The 20,366-nt window shown below is 58.6% G+C and overlaps 1 protein-coding gene across 6 annotated transcripts in view; it reads right to left on the bottom strand.

The window, feature by feature from the left end:
* The window catches only part of RAI1 (retinoic acid induced 1), a 75,973-nt gene that overhangs the window by 19,913 nt on the left and 35,694 nt on the right, over positions 1–20,366 (bottom strand). For 4 of the 6 annotated variants that reach the window (XM_069810405.1, XM_069810406.1, XM_069810407.1 and 1 more), the window contains one exon: positions 20,109–20,189. The exons of the other annotated variants lie outside the window; for them this stretch is intronic. The gene's annotated coding sequence lies outside the window, so the exon portion shown is untranslated. The remainder of the gene's footprint in view (positions 1–20,108; positions 20,190–20,366) is intronic. 6 annotated transcript variants of the gene reach the window in all.

Genomic DNA, 20,366 nt, shown 5'->3' with positions numbered 1-20,366 from the left:
GGTCCCGGGCTGAGCTGCCCCGTGATGTCTCAATCAGGGCTTGTGCATCGCTCCATTTACATATGCACAGCCTGGCCGGAGCCGAGTATAATTTCGTTATAAAGTGGCTTTGACACACAGGGTAGCTCGCCTTAATGAGGAGGGTTATTCCACAAAGATCCGTTACTAATGGGCTTGGGGGCAGGCAGCTCCCGTGCACAGATGCCTGCTGCCAAAACCAGTGCCACGATGCGCCCGACTCTCCCCCAACCATGGGGTCCCCACCAGATTTACACCCGTGGCTGAGCCGGTGCTGGCGACCTCCGGCTTGGTGAGCTCCCACCTGGGTCCTGGCAAGATCCCGATGTCCCCATGTCTCTGCTGGCTGCCCCTCTGCGATAAAAACCGCTTGCAGGTCCAAAAACACAACAGCACGGCACGTCTTGGCATGGAAACCATTCAACCCTTCCCAAAAAGCAGGTCCAGGAAGGGAGATTGAGGCCAGCGCAGCTCCGGCATCCCCCGGTACCCACGAGGTCCCCTGCTCGAAACACCAAACCCCTGGATGTCCCCGACCGTGTGGGCACCCGCTCTCCACCGCGGCCCCGACCGAAGACACCGCTCCCACCAGGCACGGGCTCAGCCGCCGCGGCAGCTGCCAGCGATCAGCCCGTCATTACCAGAACCGCCTTATTAAAAAACATAAAAAGGCTTTAAAACCCAAGACTCCCCCAAGAGCAAGTCCCTCCCAGCAGAGCCCCGACAAATTCGGTGCACCGGTTCAGCCCTGCCACTCCCCCTTGCCCACCCCCCCCCCCCGGGGACCCCCGTTAGCGGCGGGTGCCTCGTTAGCCAGCGCCATGCCGGCGATTGGCTAAAACTCGTTTGCGGCGTCAAGCGGCTCTGCCCCAGACACCTTCTCATACGACCGGAGGCGCAGTACGTCCCAGGGCACTGTCACAATATATTAAGACGCGGCGCTAAAAATAAGCAACAGCAAAAATAAGCAAGGAAATCGCAGTCCCTGCCTGCCCCTGCCGGCCTCGCGCAGGCAGAGCCCCCGCCGCCGCACGCGAGCTGGGGAAGCACAGCAGGAAAGAGAGGATTTTGCCGGGTTTTATTAAAACGACGTGTTTTTTTCCCTTCCTTCCGCCTCCATCTCCAGCCTCGCCAGGGAGCGAGCCCTGCGGTGACACGCAGGACTTGGTGACAGATCATCCCGGGGGAGGGTGTTTCTCCATACACCGATGGTTTGGGGCTGAAGCGGACCCCTCGCCAACCTCACGCAGCCCAGGACGGGGCTCTGCTCCCCACTGGGGCTGTCCCCAGGGCTGCCACGCTGGGAGCCGTGGCCACAGCACCACGTGCCCAGCCACGGTTTGCCGTCGAAGGACAGCTGGGTTTTGGCCAGCCCTGTGTTAAATGCAATGCCCAGGCCGGTGCCCCGCGGCCGTCCCTATCCCGGCAGCTCCCCGGCAGGGTACCACATCTGCAAACACCCCATCTTCCCTGCTCGATGCTACCCAGGCATGTCAGTGCTGGTGTGGCACAGCCCATGGGATGGGAGCTGGGAGCATCCTCCCCTCCTGGGGATGCATTTTGCACCAAAGCACCCAGGGAGGGGGGCAGATGCGGACAAGATGCTGCCTGCACCCACCCCGCTGCCTGCACCCATCCTGCTGCCCGCACCCATCCTGCTGCCCGCACCCCGTGGGGTACCATCCTCTGTGCCGGGTCCCGTGGGGACATCGGAGGGAGCAGCGGGGACACAGCCCCTGCTGTCTCTAGGAGATGAAAGGGCAGATCCAAGCTCGGGGACGGCTCCGTGCCTTCAGCCGAAGGCGTGCGGCCGCCCTGCTGCCTCGGCTGCGGCTGGAACGAATGCATGCACATACCTCTGCCCCGGCACGGGTGTTTGCTCTTCTCTTCCGCGGCTGTGATTGATTAAAGGATCAGGGACATCTGAGAATGGAGGCAGCAGCGGCAGCAGCAGAAGCAGCTCCCTTTGGACTTGGAGAGCTTCCTTGCCTGCTGCTTGCTGCTGCCGTTGCCTGTCAGGCAGCTTTTAATCAAGGTTTGCTTATATCTGCAAAGGCCTTTCCCAGAGGGATGAAGGGAGGAAAAGAGGGGGGGAGAGTATATTAACATGCCAGCCACCCTCCCTCTCCCTCTCCTTTGTTTATGGAGAGGGTCAGTGCTTGGAAACGGCTGGCAGGGACCGGGAAAGGCGCTTTGGGGGTGCTGGGGGTGTCAGCGGCACGGTGTGGCTCTCGGCGGGTCTGGGTACCGTGGCATGGCCACTGGTAGGAAGGGCATCGCCACCCAGCTGGGATGCGCTCGGCAACAGTAACGGCGTGTGGAGGGAGCGGGACCTGGCGGCCAGGGCTCGGCGGCTTCTTCCAGGTGGTTCTGGACACATGACGCATCCCCACGGGTGCTGTGGTGGGCATGGCGGGGATGCAGGGACCAACCCAGACACCCTCGAATTGGGGTCTCAGCCCGGAGAGACCAACACCATCTGTACACCGAGACCGGCACCATCCGTACACCGGGTGGGGGGAACCCAGGCCCCTCCATCCCTTTCCCGAGCCCACGGAAGGTCGGGGTCTTCCATCTTACAGCAGCACCAGTGCCGCAGCTGGGAGCCCCTGGGTGGCCACGTCATAACATCCCATCTCCCTTCTGCGGCGTGGGCTTGGCCAGCGATACCGGGGCTGCAGAGAAACCAGCACCAGCCCCAAACCTGCCCCGCAGACCCCCAGGGATGGCTTTGCCCTACAACGCTGGGATTTTGGCACGCACGGCCAGGCTGGGAGCAGCACTGGCAGCAACCGCCACATCACCATCACCCACCACCGGAGCCCGTGCACACCCGTGAAAGTGGTGCGGGAGGATGGGTGACCCCCAGTGCCGCATCCCCCCATCGAGTGATGTGTCTGCTGCCATTCGTGCACATCACTTAGGCTCTCCATGTTATCTTATTGCTCAGCTAATGACCTGCTAAAAGTATTATGTGAAAAACCGCACTCTTAGCCAGCCATTAAACTGGTTAGGACCAGCGGGTCATGCTTTATTGCTTTAATAACTGAGTTTATGAAAGGTCGTCTCATAACTGATAACATGCATAATTTTTGTAACTTAATTAATGCTGCTAATATACTGGAGTCTCCATCAGTGCTGTTGCAACTGACGTGCAGTTTGCACCCAGAGCGGGGCCAGGTAGCATATCCTGGGCCAGGTTCTGCCCCGTTGTCCTTGCCGAATGGCACCCATGGTGGGAGCAGGGTTCAAATCCATGTCAAAACCCTGCCTTGCCACTTTTTGGCACTGAAGCATCCTATTCGGAAATGCTCCAGCTGGGAAGGGGATTGCTGTGAGTGGGCAGAAGGGAACGGGGCCAGACCCCGGCTCCCAATCCAACAAGGCTGTAGAGAAGCGATTTCTTTGCTTTCCCCATGCCCAGCCCGTGCAGCAGCTGAGGGCGGACGTAGAACCTACAATCAGGGGGAGTTTTGCCCAGGGAAGGACCAAAAACCTCTGTGGGATGGGAGTCGCTCCAGCAATCCCATACATCTCTGCCTGGAGTTAAAACCAAGCAAAGGAGCTTTGCCCTGAGTGGGGATTTGGGGTTGCGCCCCAGGAGGGTTTCCCCTGGGAATCCTGGGACTGACCCCGCTCCTCCCGGCAATGCTGCGGGCAGCCGGGCTGGCAGAGGGCAAGCTCCCGGGTGCTGCACATCAATCGTGGCCCCGCAGAGGTAAATGTCATGGAGCCAGCTGCCTTTCTTCCCAGCGCTGTATTTTTTAAGGACAACCTCCTTGACAAGAACACATTTTTCTCATTAAAGGGGGAAAAAAAAAATAAAGCAGCAGACAACTTCTCCCCACCGGCCCTAGCGCACACCTGAGGGGCTGAGTGTCTGTGGGGGGAGCTGGCAACTGGAGGCATTTTCCAGGCAGCAAAACCGGGCCCTTCCCTTGCAAAAAAAAAATGTAAATAGGAGCCCAGGTGCATGCGGTGTGCAAGTCCCTGATATGCTGCCACCAGCAAATCTGGTGAGCTGCGAATCCCCGGCACCGCGCATCCAACGCTGCAAATCCGAGCTGCTCCAGTCGCCTGCTTAGTTTTGCAAATTCTTTCCTGCTGGCTGAGAAAAGCCAATATGTCTGCTGCTCCCGCTCCAGCGCAATAATTGTTCAGCGCTGGTTATCATCCTGCCAGAAAGGCACGAGCTACCGCTGGGGCACTCTGCTTGCTGTAAATGCAGCTAGATGATTTCCTAGCAAATGCAAGTTTTCCAAGGAAGTGGGTGGAATCTGCTTGTCTCTGATTAGACAGCTTGGGTTTTTGTTTTCCTGGTGCTTTAGAGAGAGAGAAAAAAAAAAAAAAAGAGAGGCATAAAATATGTGGCTTTCCATCCCCTCTGCCCTGAAACACAGGCTTGCACGCATCCCGGCGATGGTCCCCCTGGGACGCGCAGCTTTGCCCACACTCTGAGCAATGATCCTGTGGAATGAGGCTATGATCTTTCATCAATCATTGCCGAGCGCTTCTCCCTCCCGCGCCCGCTCCCTAGGCCGTGCCCGTTGTGAGCGTACAGCCCTGCTGCTCCGCTTTCCCTCCTCGCCTCCAAAAATCAAAGGGTGTAGGGTTGGCCCCTCCAGTGCCCATGAGGTCAAGACCCTGCTTGGGGCCGGGGGGGGCACAGGGCAGCCCCTCTGCCACCCTCCCGGCTCCGCACGATGGAGGGATGCTTAGGAGGGGATGCGGGATGCCGGGGAGCCCTTCCGCAAGGAGAGGCTTGCAGGACCGCTGCTCGCGGGTAGGGTGAATCCTGAATCCCGGGGCAGCATCCAGGCTAACAACCGGGATGCTGCGAGGGAGGTGGGATCAGGACAAGGCCTGAGGCTGCAGAGAGGCAGGTCTGCCTCCCCGCCCTTGCCAGGGGAGGAAAAATGACTTGAAATTAAGATTTCCTGATGTTTGGGGGCTTGGAGACCTTGACACCCCCTGTGTCCATCTGGCTCTTCCCCTCTTGCGGCGGCTCGCTCCCGCGTCCCCGTCTATCTGTGAATACCAATTATGGTTTAGGAGAATGTATATCTGAGATGTGCAAATACAAAAGGCAGGAAATAAAAGTCATCTCTTACTGAAGAGGAGAGGTAACCATGACTACCTGGGACCTCATTTAAAACTGTGCGGGCCGCAGGCTAAAAGGCAACGCTTCCTATTGTTACACACGTTTACGGAAAGCTTTGAAAACCCGTTTCCCCCCCAAAACCAGCTGGGAAGTAAGAATGAAAACGAGAATTGGAGGGGGGGAGGATGTAGAAGATATTTATTGGTGTTTGTGGGCTGGTTTTGTGTCCCCCCTGCATGAAAACAGTCGGCGAGCTGAAACTTCAAATGAGCAACTCGGAGGGAGACGGAGCGCCGGCGGCTGCGGCATCGTGGCTCCGGCGCCACGTGGCAGCCGGCCGGGAGCCCGCACGGCAAAGGCAAAGCTGCAGCTTGAGCGCTCAGAGAAAGATGCGCCCTCAGAGGCAAGCGGGGAGCAAGCGGACCTGCGAAGGACTCCCAACACCGCAAGCGCTGCCGGAATGTGCTGGGGACTTGGGGGGAGCTGGGAGGAGATGGTGGCTCTCGGTGCCGGCCCCAACCATACCACACCGTTGCTGCTCGCCAGCACCCAGGCACGTTTTGCTCGCTGGCATGGCCCGCGGTCTGTGGGATCTCAGGGGTGCCCTGGGCAGCCGGGGTTTGCTGAGCTCTCACGTTCTGTGGCTGCTGTTTGCATGCCGGATCCTGTACCCTGCAGGAGGGATGCCCGGGGCAGGGCGGGGATGACCGGGAAGCGCCGGCTGCCCAGCCAAACCTCTTTACCAGCCAGGTCCTCAGTGCCAGCGGAGAGCTGGGGGACACTGGCTCGCTGTCCTCAGCTGCCTGCAAAGACACCCAGTTGCTCTGAAACACGTGTAATCGTGATCTGCCCCATCCCCATCAAAGACCGGGAAAGCTGTTCTCCAGCCACCAGCCTAGCCGAGACCTCGCACCACTGTTGAGCTCGCAGTTACAACAACTGGGCAATTAAATTCCCTGGTTTTTGGTTCGAGAGCCATCCCACCTGCCACACTAGCAGCGTGCCGCTCACCAAGGTGAAGCTGTTGGGAAGCAAGCCTGTGCCAGTGCTTGCCCTTCCCTGCCAGCGCATCAGTCCCTGAGGTTTTGGGGCTGGCCCCCCTGCATCTACCACAGCCAGCCGCTGCCAGCGAGGGATGTCCCAGCAGGACCTTCGGCAGGAGCTGGTGCTCCTGGAGAGGAGCCAGCGCGGGGCAGAGAGGGGAGCAGCCGCTCCGGCACATCTGGGTCCTTGGGAGGTGCCAGCAGTTCCCAGCTGGGTGATACAAGGTCCCTGCTCCAGCCTTACCCCGTCTGATGCAAGCAGCAGGCGATGAAGATTCGCCTCCCTACATGCACGGATTTGCTACCTATGCCCAAAGGAGGTATCAGTGCCAGATGGTGCCGTGCCGATTCCCCACCAGGATAAAACCATTTCCCCATTGGACTAAAAACCTGCGATGGGCGATGTGATGGGTGGGACGGCGGGAGGACTGGCAGCTCTCGTCTCCGCCGCCGGGCTGCCGGGAATGGAGAACCCCCACCGCCTTGCCGGTGTAAAACCAAGCAGAATGGTGCAGGGGGAGGCACAGCAGCGGGGTCCAATCCAGATCCTGCTGCAGCGTGGGGTGCAGCAAGCAGCGCTCCCCTCTGCGCCTTGTCCTTTGCACCTTCCCAAATCCCTACCCTATGGGGGGGATCACAAAATGCCTTCCCAGCCCGGAAGGGGCTATGGAAAGGCCCTGCAGGTCTGGGTGTGCCGGAGCCGCCCTGGCACGGCTCGCCAGCGCGCACAGCCAGCGGGAACCACCTCAGTGCGCCTCGAAACCAGATGCCGCTTTCACAGGGAGCTGCATTCGGTGCACGGCGCCAAGAGGCATCGCTGCGGTTGCAGCCGAACGCGGCGCTCGCCTTCGTCCCCGCCATCCCCGGGCGCTTGCTGCAAGATCCCACTGGCAAAGCTCTCCTCTGCCCGCTGCTGGCTCGGCCGTGGCCCCCCGTGCCCCTCTGCCAGCGCGCCAGACCCACACCTAGGACCACACAACGGGGCTGCAAGCAGGAGCCCAAGCCAGGAATTATGGTCTGTACAAAAGACAATGACAGTGAATCTTGTTACTGGCTTTTCAGCAAACGTAATTCCTTTTTATTAGAAAATTAAAGGGTATGAAAAGCTTTCCAAGGCTGAAGAGCTGAAATGTGCTTTCATAAAATATGCGGCGTCTGATAAAACGGATTTGCTTGTCTGCCTGCCCCAGCCCCCTCCCCCTCCTGGTTATTATTCCTACCAGCAAGGTGATGCCTTTTGCCAAAACACTGATCCTGACGTGGCCGTCTCTCGCCCGCAGAGACCCCTGGGGACCAGCGCTGCTCCTCGGCACCCCGGCCATACGGCCGCAAGGCACGACGCAGCTTGCGCCTGTTTGAGGGTTGGTTTTGGTTTTTTTTTTTAAGCTAAATAAAACTCTGAGGGGCAGTTTTCCCCTCCAGGGTTGCAGATAAAGGCTGATGACGATGCAAAGCATCACCCCAAACTCAGCCGTGAGGATGCAGCAGTTGCAGGCAGGAGGAGAGGTGAAGCCACGCAACGGCAGACAGAAAGCGATGGATTCCCCCCAGATATTGCACAAACAGCAACTATTAAAAACCTCCCAGGGAGCCCTCTCCCGAAGAGAAAGCCACGCTACCCTCCTGTGCACCGGCACTGAGCTGCATGCGAGAGGTGCTGAGGGCCTGCAAGTTGCCAGCATCAAGCAGCAGGCAGCTAAGGTAACGCGAGGAATCTCGTTTTCTTCCCTTTAATCGTTCCCTCTCTCTGGCTCTTTCGTCTTTCCGATGGTCCAAGCCAAGCTTTCAGGTTTGCGAGGTTAAAGGTTTTGTATTTCCATTCCATTGCCGGGATCAGTTTTGCCTCTGCAAGTCCCTGAGGATGAATGGGACACATCCGTCCCTGTGTGGAGAAGGCCACGGCGCAGGGGTGGTGGACGGGGACCTCGCCGTGACCACCGCGCTGGCAGGTGTGGGGCTGGCACCCTCCGACAGTTTGTCACCCTTGTCCTGGCAGAGACTGGGAAGATGAAACAACATCCCCTGGGTGCCATCAGGGAGCTGACGCCTCGGCTGGGAGAGGACCCGGCAGCCCTGGCCACCGTCCCCAAATGACTCCGGCCCTGGCGATGTGACACAGGGGCAGGCGGCGAGGGGACGGCGGCACCGCTGGCACGCACCCGCTGCAGCGTGTGGGGCGAGCTGCTGGACACGCGGCCACGGCGCTGGTGGGGACAGGGACAGGCGGCATCCAGCCAGCTCCCTGTCACCGTGCCGGGCACCAGCACCATCGCCACGGGGAAAAGCAATCCCGGCGGCAACACCGCTTGCGCCACGGGAGCGTGCGTCCCCACGTGCCCCCTCCCTCCCAACGCAAGCAAGCGTCCCGCGACCCAGCTACGGCGGCTTCTCCTTTCCACTCCAACCGCCCCGGGTGGCCGCGGCCTTCCCGTGCCGCCGGCAGCGCCGTGCGTGTGACGCCTTGCCGGCTATTACCACAGGAAGAGCTGTAACGCTACAGCAAACCTCCCCGCTCAGCCCTGCTACAAATCAGGGTCAGGCGGCAGCGCTGTTAGACAGAGCCTGCCGCTACGTGCTCCTGCTCCTAATGTCCTCCCCGGCACGCTTAATGGGGACGCGGAGGAGAACGGCCGTGGCGAGACGCCGGCTCGGCCCCGCTGCCCATCCGGGGGTTGCTGCCCTCCGATCCGGCTCCCCCGTAGCCGCACCGGCTCTGAGCCAGGGCCGGCAGTGCTGAGGGTTAATGGCAGGGAGGCACGGCCGGGGATGTTTTCTCCCCTGTGACTGCTCCGGCTTTACCTTTAACATCTGCAAATGTGGTTAAAAGTTTGCTGAGCCTATTTTTAGAGCCTCTCACCACATGCGATTTCTCCATCGTGAGACAGGAAACACTGATGAGGTTGTTCGCCACAGAGCTGCTTTCTCCTCCCCAGACGGCCTCCGAGTTCCTCCGATCTGCATGGTGCTGCCACGCCACCGGCCCCCCGGCCCCCACGTCCCGGCGAGGGGACCGCATCCTGCGGCGGCAGCTATGGCAAGCCTGAGAGCCGACGGCGACAAACCGTTGGAGGGTGCTGGCCCCGCACCTGCCAGCGCGGTGGTGACGGCGAGGTCCCCATCCACGGTCCCTGGGCAGCGGTGAGCTCTGCGTGGGGACGGATGTGTCCCGCTGCTGTTCGGCCCCAGGGATTTGCAGAGACAAAACTGACCCCGGCAATGGAAATACAAAACCCAGAGGGTCGAGCCAGGCCCTGGCGCTGCGGCCCTTGTCCACCAGCTTGCCCCGTGCCTCAGTTTCCCCAAAGCAACAGCGTTTGGCTTCGCTGCCAACCCTGGGGCAGTGCTAAGGGCTTGGCGGCTGCTGCATCTCCTTGACCACGGGATGCATCGATGCATCGGCACCGGGCACGGGGGCTGCCAGCGAACAGACCCCGGCACGGATGCCCACCACCCATCCCCATGCCCGCCGCCCCCAGCATGGGTTGCTCAGTGTGTCCTCGCTGTCACGCTTAATACAAAATGCTTTGGAGCCGAAGCAGAGCCCGGCTGCCCCGTTGGACACTGGCCTTTCTGCCGCCTGTCATAGCCCCGTGCCTGAATCCGTGGCGCGGGCTCAACAGCCCGCGAGCGTGGCTGCGGCTGGGCGGCGCGGGTACCTGCTGTTTGAATGTCAACACCTCATTTATACATCTTGATTGGCTCTCATCAGCCATGCTGCGTTACACCTGATTGCTCCGAGCCGACGCGGGGTGCCAGACTGCAGCGCGTAATTTCATTTAATTGGCCCTCCATCCGAAGCAAAACAGAAATAGAGGAATAAAGAAACAATAAAGCATCCTCCCCCCTAAAAAAATTAAAATCTCTGCATTTTGGGGGTCGGTTTTATTTTGCAACCACGGGCAGGTCGTGCTGCGGGCTGTGGGAATCCCTTCCCAGTGGTGCCGGACCCCGCATGAGCCATGAGATGCTTTGCCACCCCACGGGCTCAGCACGCTCGCGCTCCCCCTCGTCCCACGACGAGCCCCGTGTTCGTGTCACGCTCGCCTGTGCTCCTTCTCCCGCCCGCTCTCGCAAACCACTGAGGCTGAAATTTCAATTAAGAAAGAGAAATAATTACCCGCCGCTCCACATTTCCTCTAAAATGGTAGCCAATGCCAGCAAGCCGAGTCACTGCCTCCCGCCGCGTCCTGGCGCTCACCGGTGGGCTGGCGTTCGGCTGACATTTCGAGGATAATGCCGGCCCAACTGCCACTCGCCAGTGGCCGCTACCGCAGCCGTGCTGGGAGGTCAACGCAGTGTGGATGCTTGGAAGAGATGCTTGCTTCCTTGGCGAGAGTGGGGCTGCCACAAGCCCCTGCTGCCCTGGCTTGCCCTTGCACCGGATCCAAACTCTCTGCCCGACGCTGCCCGCACCCGGCCACGCTCCGGGCTGGGGTGCCAGTCCCCTGCTCTCTGCCTGGCAGAGGTGATCCGTGATAACAACTTGTCTCGTCTCTTCCCAGCCCCAAGTTGCACGCCGCAGGGAACCGCCACACTGCCATCGCCGACAGCCCCCGTGCATGGGGATGGGGCGCACGGGAGGGCAGGAGCAAGAGGATGGGCAGCACCGGGGCAGGCAGCAGCCTTGACCGCACTGGCGGCACTGCGGGTGCACAGAGCAGCACTGGGGAAAGGCGAGTGGATGCTCACAGCCCACCTTTGGGACACGTCCCCAGCTTGGGGATATTCAGCCGTGCGGCTGTATCAGTCTCCCCACGGTGCTGCTCCGAGCAGACGCCCCGACCCAGCGCTTGCCGGGGCACACGGGGCCTGCCCACAGCCCCCGGGAACGGGTCTGCTTTTATTCACCCCGATGATGTCCCAGAAACCACATTTCTTGCATTGTTTTATTTTAGCACAGCCAGAAATAAAAGGGGAACAAACCCCATCGGGGCTGGAAAGGGCACAAACCCCGATCGGAGGATGCTGTGGTATCCCACAACTGCTCCTGCAGCTTCTCCTCATCAGCCAGCCTATCCCAGCTCCAGCTCAAGCCCCGTTGGGGTGGCACGACCCTGTCACAGATCCCCACGGTCCGTCCCGGGCCAGCGCAGCCAGAGGTGTGAGATGCAAACCCCAGGAGAAGGCAGAGACGGACGCTGACCTGGGCACTGAAGGCTCCGCCATCATGAGGATGAGGATGAAGATGAGGCAAGGAGGAGCATGACGCAGAGGGGTGGCCTTGGGTTTTCATGCACCTTGCAGGGCTGCGGTTCCCACCCGCTCACAACGTCCCAGGCTTGAGCCCCTCCTGCTTCAGCCAAAACCTCCACTGGGCACCAAACCAGCAAGAAGGACCAACCGGCTCTTGCCAAGCTCGGCTCGGGGAGATGCCACGTTCAGGCAGTGGGGGCTGAGATGAAGCTCCAGGAGCAAGAAGGGGGCAATAGCGAGACCCGCTGGGGAAACGGGTGCTCCCTGCACCCTGAAAGATGCAAGTACGCTGCTGCCCAGCGATGCTGTGGTAATCGGCTTGTGCCACCATGTGTTACAGGAGCTGTACCTTGAGTGAATAGTAATTATGCTCCTACAGCCCTGGCTGCCCAGGGAGCTCCACGGGTACTGCAAGGATCCACGCTGCTGCAGAACAAGCTGGTGTGGGCGATGTGATGTGTCCCCCCCAAGCTGGACCCTCTGTAATTAATGGGGACGGCATCTTATTTTGTCTGGATGTTTTTCCGTTCCTCTTCCCATAAGCCGGAGGGCCAGGGGGGTCGCAGTAAAGGCTGCAAGTCCCATGACTCCGTCGGCAGGAGATGCGGGAGCCCCAGGCAGCGATCACAAGAACAGGGAAAGCAGCAACCTCAGGTTGCAGATTAGCTTCATTTTATAGCCAGGGAGGCAGAAACCTCCCGTGGTTCAACATCTCGCTGGAGACCACACAGGGAGCCTGGGGAAAGCCAGGGAGAGGTCGCAGGTCTCTGCGGGGCAAGAGCATCCTCTCCCTGGGGAGCTCGCTCGCTTGCAGACAGCGGGACCACTGAGCTCCCCCGATCCATTGCTGCACCCCAAACTTCACATGGGGCCACATGCTGCACCCCTTCCCCCTATGACCCCAAACATCCACCCCTGCAATACAGGCGGGGGCTGCAGAAACCAGTTTGGCGAAGACAGGCTCTTTAACCAAGTTTAAATGCACTTCCCTTGACTCAGTTCCCAGTTCAGCATAGAGGAGACCCAACTTGGCCGGCAGCCACGGCGCTCAGCTATGCACGTCCCTACCGAGAGACACATTCCTCAGCACTGCAGCTAAGTGCAGCACAGCCTTTGAGGCCTTCACCCCTCCTTCAATGATAATTTATGCCCTCTGACCCAACTCCCCCTTTTAAATCAGGCTGATCAATACAGAAATCAGACAATCCTTTTAAGAAACTATCTCATCTTATCCTTCCAGCTAATGATCTCTGCTCTTCTTACAGCTGTTTGCAGATATGTAGCCCAGGCTGCTGGGTGAAGCGGGAGGAAGAAGAGCCACCGGGCCAAATTTCCCCTTCCCCAGTCCAAGCAGAAGCAGCGGCGTTGCTGCCGATTTGCACAGGAGCGAAACGGGCAATGCCAACCCCCGTCTTTCGGAAAAACAGGACTCCTATCGGCAGGCTGTTGGCTCTGCTGGCAACACCATACACCAGCGCTTGCTACTGAGCATCGTGCTGCAGGGAATCACTGGCTCCGAAAATCTACCCCCTCATCCATCTCACCGCCAAACGTGCCCTTCTCCCAGCCTGGGAGCCCTCCGAGGATATTCTCCTTCATCCTCGCTCTTCCTGCAGGCTCCAACCTCCCGGCATGGCTTTGCATCACCTCCCCTGCAAAGAAAACCCAGCAAAACAAAGCAACAGCCCCGAATCTGGTTCCTGGCCGAGCCGCAGTCGCCCGTACCCTGTGCCATGCACTACCATGGCACCACGGCTCCCGGCTCCTCTGTGCGTGGCAGGGAAGCGGTGAGCACTGGGCATCTCCATTGCCTGGCCAGGAAACCCTTGCCCCTCGTGGGGACCCTCACTTTCTCACGGCACCAAAAGCTCACGGGTACAGCCACCTTCTGCCGACGGAGGAGCTAAACCGGATCAGTGGAAGAGGGAGCGATGTCCAGCACGGCACCTCCATGGGGAAGAGAACAGTACGCCAAATGTCCATGGCGGAGCCTCCAGAAGGGCTTTATTAATGACGGCTGCATTTCTGTTTAACTGGCAAAGGAACAGGGTTAACCAGCGAAGAGGGAAGCATTGGAGAACCCTTTAAGTCTTCAAAGTAAATCAGCTCCTGGAACAAACGCGCTCAGTAGCCAAATGTCTCCTTCTCCTTTGTGTGTGCTGGGCTTTTGACATTTATTACGCTGCCCGAGAACCACCCAGAAGAAGGATGCTTTTCTTGCATCTGAGGGCCATTTCTCACCCTGGCACACTCAGATGGGGATTTCTCCCCTGCCCAGGCAGGGTCTGGCCCCCAGCACCCCCTCCCCACAGGGACCTCACCCTGCAAACCACCCAGGAGGCAAGATGGGACCGTGCCCCAGGGATGCTCAGCACCCTCCCCGTGCCCACTGGGAGCTGGGGAGTGTGGTCTGAGCCCAAGGCACCTCCAAGGTCCCCCCCTCACATATCCCCTCCCACCCGGCCCTTGCTCCGAAGCTAGAAAACAGATGCAAAAGCCAAAGGGTCTGAAGGGCTGCCGCAGCGCAGCATGGTGCAGGTCCTGCCACAGCAGTCACAGTGAATTACAAGGTATTAGAGCCTCGTGCCGCCGCGCCTCTCGCGCAGCAGCAGTCACGGTGAAGGACATGCTATGATAGGACTAGAGTCTGCTCCGGAGAATCCAGTCACCGGCCTGGTGAAAGGCGGTGGTATGAACAGGCCAGCCTTGTTCTATAGATCATATAGCGACAGGCATGGTGAAGGACACGCTATTACAGGACGAGGCGGTGCGGGGGGTTTACCCAGCGACAGCCAAGCTGAAGGACGCAGCGTTTGGGGGGGGGACAGCCGTGCCTCGCTGGATCAGTGAGTGCCCACGCCTCTGCGAGCCAGCAGCCGTGAATGTTTTTAATTAGTCTTTCTCACTTTATCGAGCATCTAATTTTCATTTACGTGCTGGCCATCTCCACCTGAGAACGCGGCCAGCGCTGCTCCTTTCCAGCACTGCTCCTGTATCCTCTCCCGGCACAAGCCGGATGGGACCCAGCGGAGCCAGAGGTCTGTTCCCGGCACAGGGGACCCATTTGGTGACCGACCTGCCCTGCAGCTCCTCTGCACGCCCCACGCAATGTCGAGGACCATAACGGAGCTGGGCAGAGCCTCCCTGATGCTCAGCATTCCTCCCCGTTGGAGCACAAGCACTGAGCGCCAATTTTAGTGGCTGCCATAAATGCAGCAGGAGCGGTGTCCCCTGGTGAGGCATTGAGCGGTGACTAAGAGCGGAGATGACAATAAAGCAGAGGAAGCAAGGTCTGACTGCAAAGCAGCAAACCAACCCCCCGAATCCAGCTCGAAGGCACTGACTGACGATGCTCTCCCAAACCAGCGCGGAGCCCAAGCCCTGCATGGGCACGAGCCGAGCCAGCGACGGGGAGCCGGGCTCGCTTGGGCTAGGGCTGAGCTCAATCCTGGCACAGGCTCGGTTTGGGTGGAAATCCCATAATTGGGAGGGGAGAAAGGATTGCCCGCATCAGGACGCTGGGACGGAGTTCAAGCCTCTTAGCAAAGCACACAGGGAGACTTCTGTACAGCCCCTACATATAAATCTACCCCCTTAAAATGTTCTCGGTGGTAAATGCGGTAGAGATCATGCACGACTTGACAGATCGAGGCGTATTTATGGTGCTTTGGCACAAGGGATACAACCAGTTGGGATTTTTGCTCGGCTCTACCACTTGGGCATAGTGCAGCCACAACAAACCCATTTGAATACCTCTTGTTTCAACCAAGGCAGAGATCCAGGCTATTCCCCACGGAGCAAGCGCCAGACCTTGGGCCAAATTAATCTCCGATGGATCTCCATCAACTTCATGGAGTTACAACCACAATTTGGCCCATGCGTGACATGTAAATCTGTTCATTTTTCTTCCGAATCGTCCAAATACCGCAGCATTTGTTAGCACAGGAGAGGGACGCATCCTCCGGGAGAGATCTCTTTGGATACCGCGCCAGCCCTTCCTTTTTTTATTTCCTTTGCTGCCTGGGATAAAAGGCGAGTGAGACGGCCTGTAGTACGTGTCTGAGCTGTTTGGGAAAGAAATAGGAATTTCCTCCTGCCATTCCCAGTCTTTTGATAGGCAGGTGGGATGCGAGCAGGAATAACTCAATCAAGACAGAGCAATTTTTAATTAATTTGTGGATCCCTTTGCCGGCTGATTGCCTTGGAGACAAAAGGGAAGCCTCTCCTTTAACACTTGTGTGTGCCTGGTACTCTGAGCCTCCCCTTTTCACTGGCGCATCTTTGGTCTTGAAAGCTGCACAAAAGGGAGAATTCCTTGATCTTTTGCCTCGGCTTTTGCTAAGACGGAGACACACACGAGGGGGAGCTGGGTTGGGGTTTGGGGGGATTTCTTTTATATTTTTTGGAGAACATGAGAGCCCAAAATGCACACAGAGCAGGGTGAGGAAGGAAAAAAAAGAAGGAATGGGGAAAAAAAAACCCTCAAACCTAAGAAAGCAGAGCGTTTTCTGTCGACACCTTCTGCCCAGCCTGCTCCATCCCCAAGGGGAGGGAGTTGAAAGGTTCAAGCTACATCAAGTGGTGAGTAATGCAGCGGGAGGCTCCTGCTCAGGGCCGGGCTCTCGCCCTCCGCAATCGCTCCCTGCCCCGTGCCCGATGCTGCGCGGGGCACAGCCGAGCTCTCGCCCTCCCCTGCTCCCCCCCTTGCCAGCGACAGTGGGGATGCGGGAACTTCCTAGGCAGTGACTGACACTACAATTATCGATTGCCGGCTGCAAAGGCTTGCTCTCGCCTCCCCCCCTCTTCTCACTTGTTTTCTTCTGTGCAGCAGAGTGCCAGCCTTCAGAGACTGCTGCTGTAAAAGGCTCAGATTGACGGGGTGTCAAGATATCCGCTGCCCCTGGCTTTTAACGTTCCCTTGCAGGGGAGAGCGGGAAGAGCCCCTGCACCAGCAAAGGGAGCTCAGCTAGCTCCAAAAGAAAGGGAGGAATGAAAAGCCTTCCTCTCTCCTCTGTTGAGGAGATGCTCTTGAACCACAAGCAGCTTTTTCAGTCTCAGCTTGGCTGCGTGCATCTCGGAAATCTCAAGATGCTGGGAAGGAGGAGAGGCGGCGTGCCAGCCGGCCCCCGCCAGCGGCTTCGTCCTGCCCAAAATCAAGGCACCCAAGAAAAACACCACCCTCCCCCCCAGGTCTCCGTGGGGTGGCACAGACATGTGACCACATCCCCATCGGATTTGGCCACGGCCATTTCGGAGGCAGGGAGGGCAAGAGGCATCCTGGCCAAAGGAGGTCATCTGGCAAAGGCTGCAGAAGGACTGGGACTCCCCAGCCCGGGTACATCCTCTGCTGCTCGGCACCGATGGCACGGGGGGACCAGACCAGAGGGTTTTCCTAGCAAAGACCGGCAAAACAGGAGCTCCAGGTGCCCCCCTGAGTCCTCCCCCAAAGGTTGCGATGCTACCTCGGGAGACCACCCTGCCCGATGGCCCTGGGAGCCAGGGGTCCTGGGTCCTCCATGAGCCCCATCCCCAGCTCAGCTGGCCACCGCCAGCAAGTGCCATCGTTGCCACAAAATGGGGATGGCAACCTGCCCGCGATGGTGTTTGCAAAGCCTGGCGGCACCTTGGGACCACGGCTAAGTGTTACGTGCTGGAGCCAGAGGCCTGAAATTAAAGCCGGCTCCACGACCGTCGGTGTCGACACCTGGTGATGGGAGGAGAGGGATCGATGATGGAGAGTCTGTTGCTCCTGATGCATCACTGTCAGGGTCAATACACAATTCTCGGGGAGATCAGATGTCCAGGTTAACTGCTTTGCCTCTGCGCTAAGCCAACGGGCTCTGTCCTGCTCACACATCCTCTTCCCTGGCCAGATTCAGCCCCACAGCCACCAAGTGCCACCAAGAGCATCCCCAGGGCTTGTGGCTCTTGCTTTCATCCATGTAGAGCTCAAGGGTAGCTGCGAAAGGTGTCCAGGGCTGGGAAAGGGACATGTGGGCAATAAGGACCTGCCCTCCAGGAGCTTTCAGCTGCACCAAACCAGCCCGCTGCCACACGCAGCATCGCCGTGGGACCACGTGGGGACATGGGGCTTGGGGACAGCCACCACTTCCCCGTGGTCACAGAGACACTGGCCACCCAAGGGGGCCTGGGAGGGGGAGTGGGGGTGACAAGATCCCTGTGGGGTCCCCCTGCCCATTCCCATCCCAAATTGCTGGGCAACGGAAAATGCAGGAGAGGGGGAAACCTCACCTTTCCTGCCCGGCACAGGTCCTGCCGGCTTGGTGGCCGTGTCCCACTCTGCAACCTGGGTGGGCAGAGGATCCATGTGGCTTTGGCACGACGCCTGCCCCTTCCAGGTGACGCTCCAGCTGCAGAGAGCCACCCCAGACCTCTGCGGGCCACGAGAGCCACGACGACAGGGCTGCATTGTGCCCTCTGCACCAAGCGGGCTTGCGGCACCCCACAGCACCCCACGGCACCCCACGGCACCCCGCAGCCACGTGGGGTTCCCCACTATTGCAGCAAGCCCAGGCAGGAGGCTCAAGCCCTGCCATGCACCCTCACCGCCGGCCATCCCCGAGTGCCGCGCCGGGCAGGATCCATCCCACAGCCCAGGGGGTCCTGCGAGGACGAGAGGCACCCGCAGCCAGACTGCAGCATCTCATCCCACCGGCTCCTGGGGGGGTTCGGCCACCCATCTCCCCCTCAAGCACGACACAGCCAGCAGCAGCCACTCAGCCTACCTGGGGGAACCCGGCATGGCCCCCCCCGGAGGGGACCAGGGGGTCTTACCTGCTGGCAACCCACAGCGCCAGTTTGGGGGGGACACAGCATTGCACCCCAACCCCAGCGCAGACAGACTTGCGCCAGCCCCCCGCAAAAACCCAAGAAAACAGAGCGCGGCATGAATAACAAAAGCAGCGATCAGTAAAGACTCTCCCAAGAGGCTGCAAGTTCTTCAATTAGAGCTCTCATTATAGGAACGAGAAACTCCACGCCGTCTTCTGTACGGATAACACTTTTTTCCCCCTCTCTTTTAAAGAATAAAGGGAGGGAGGGAGAGGAAGGCTGCATCTCTAATGCAACAGACAGGTCTGCTGAGATTCACTTTGGCTCTTATTTTGACTTTCATCTAAAAGAGCTGCCCTGGGAATCCATTAAGTCCAATTTAAATCGGCTCTCCGCCCTCACGGCTTCTCCCCGCCTTCGCGTCCCCCCCCCCCCCGGCTCCCTTCTCCCCCCTCCCTTGGTAGCAAACAAACACAAAAGCAAGGCCAGGCAGGGCAGGCAGCGAAGGGCAGGCAGCGAAGGGCAGCACCGGCGCGGTTTCGGAGCCCTTCCCTGGGGGATTACAGCCCTCCCTGGGGCAGTTGCTCGATCTTTATTTCCGCCCAAATAAACACAATCCGGCCACGTTTGGATACCGCCTCCGTATCATCCACCTCGGCGGCGCTTTTGGGGGGCTGATGGGCTTTCGGGACCCCCGCACATCTCCCCACTCCACGCACAGGCGTATTTTCCTCTGATTTTATTATTTTCGAGTACAATTAGCTCCATTAACGCCACAGCCGGCAAAGTTGGATGGGATATAATCGCATACTTCACTCCAGGGTTTTGGGTTTTTTTCCCCAGCCAGTTTCCCCACCCCAAGATCATTCCTCTGCCTTTGGGAATCGCCCCCCCACCGCAGCCCCGCAGCCGGGCGAGGGACGGACCCCTCGCCTTTCATCTCACCACACTCATTCAAGCTCCGCTTCTGTCGTATAAGCAGTTTTCCAGCTCTTCCCCCCCCGCCCGTAACACACCCGCTCTGCATTGCATCCTATTCATATGTTTTCAATCATCGCCGTTTCGTTATTTAAAACAAAAGCACAGGGCCCCCCCCCGGCAGCAGGCTCCGAGCCCCCTCGCCGGGCTCCTCGGTTATTCCCTGGTTTGTTTGTTTATTAATGTCAACGGAGGATTTGGGGGCAAAATTTGCTGTGGGAGAAAGGGAGCGGGAGGTGAAAGTCCCACCGAGGGGCTTTCCAAAGGCACAACCAGATGTGCAAACCCTGCGATTCCTTGGGTTATCTGCTAGATCCATTTTTTCCTGCCCCGCCAGCCACCGAATAAAAGAAAGAAAATCCATCAAGTCAGCGTTCTCACGTGCAGACAACGGCAAGGATAGCCAGGCGCCCGACCGCGGCACCGCCGCAACTTTTATAAGTATAAAACCACGCACATCGATAACTCCTAAATTAAATAAGCCTCCCCTGGAAGATTTCCCTCTGCAGAGGCTTTCGCAGCCCCGTGCCCGTTATTATTTTAACTTTGGAAAAGTAGGAGTCAGGACAAGCAAAATGAATCCATCCCTTACACACACAAATATTCCAAGTCTCAGCTGTATCTTTGTTCAGACACCCATCAATCGGCAAGTCAGGAGGATTTTTGGACCGGTTGCAAATTTCTTTATTACTTCCAGAAAAGCAAAACACCCCCCCCCCCTCCTCCACCACTGCTGCAAATAGGACACACGGACACAGACACACACATGTACATACACCCCCCCCCCGCCCCAAACTCCGCGATGCCGGCGCCGTGCATCCATTCAATTGCAGCGGCACACGAGTTGCACAAGAGAAAAATAAATCCAGAAAAAGCTCCATCTGCACCCCCCCCTTCCAATTCTGCTGCGGCTTCAGTAAAAAAAAAAAGACAGAAAAAAAGGAAAAAAAAAAAAAGCACAAAGATGTAGCTTGCAACAATACCTGCGATGGTCCTCGCTCTCTCCTCTCTCTCCTGCTGGCTCGCTCTCCTCCTCTTCCAGAGCACAGTAGCCAGATTAGATCCTTAGAAAAAAAAATGTGAGAAATAGCACAATTCTCCCCTTTTTTTTTTTTTTTTTTTTTTTGCTTCCCTTCTCAGCAGCCCTTCTGAGCTCCTTCACTAACCATTATTCATAGACCACTAGGGGATATAAGGTAATTAGAAACGGCCCTATAGCATCCAGCCTGAAAATGTAATGC

This window comes from Haliaeetus albicilla, chromosome 22, assembly GCF_947461875.1.
Source record: "Haliaeetus albicilla chromosome 22, bHalAlb1.1, whole genome shotgun sequence".
Classification (NCBI taxonomy): Eukaryota; Metazoa; Chordata; class Aves; order Accipitriformes; family Accipitridae; genus Haliaeetus; species Haliaeetus albicilla.
This window is presented reverse-complemented; position numbering and strand designations above follow the sequence as displayed.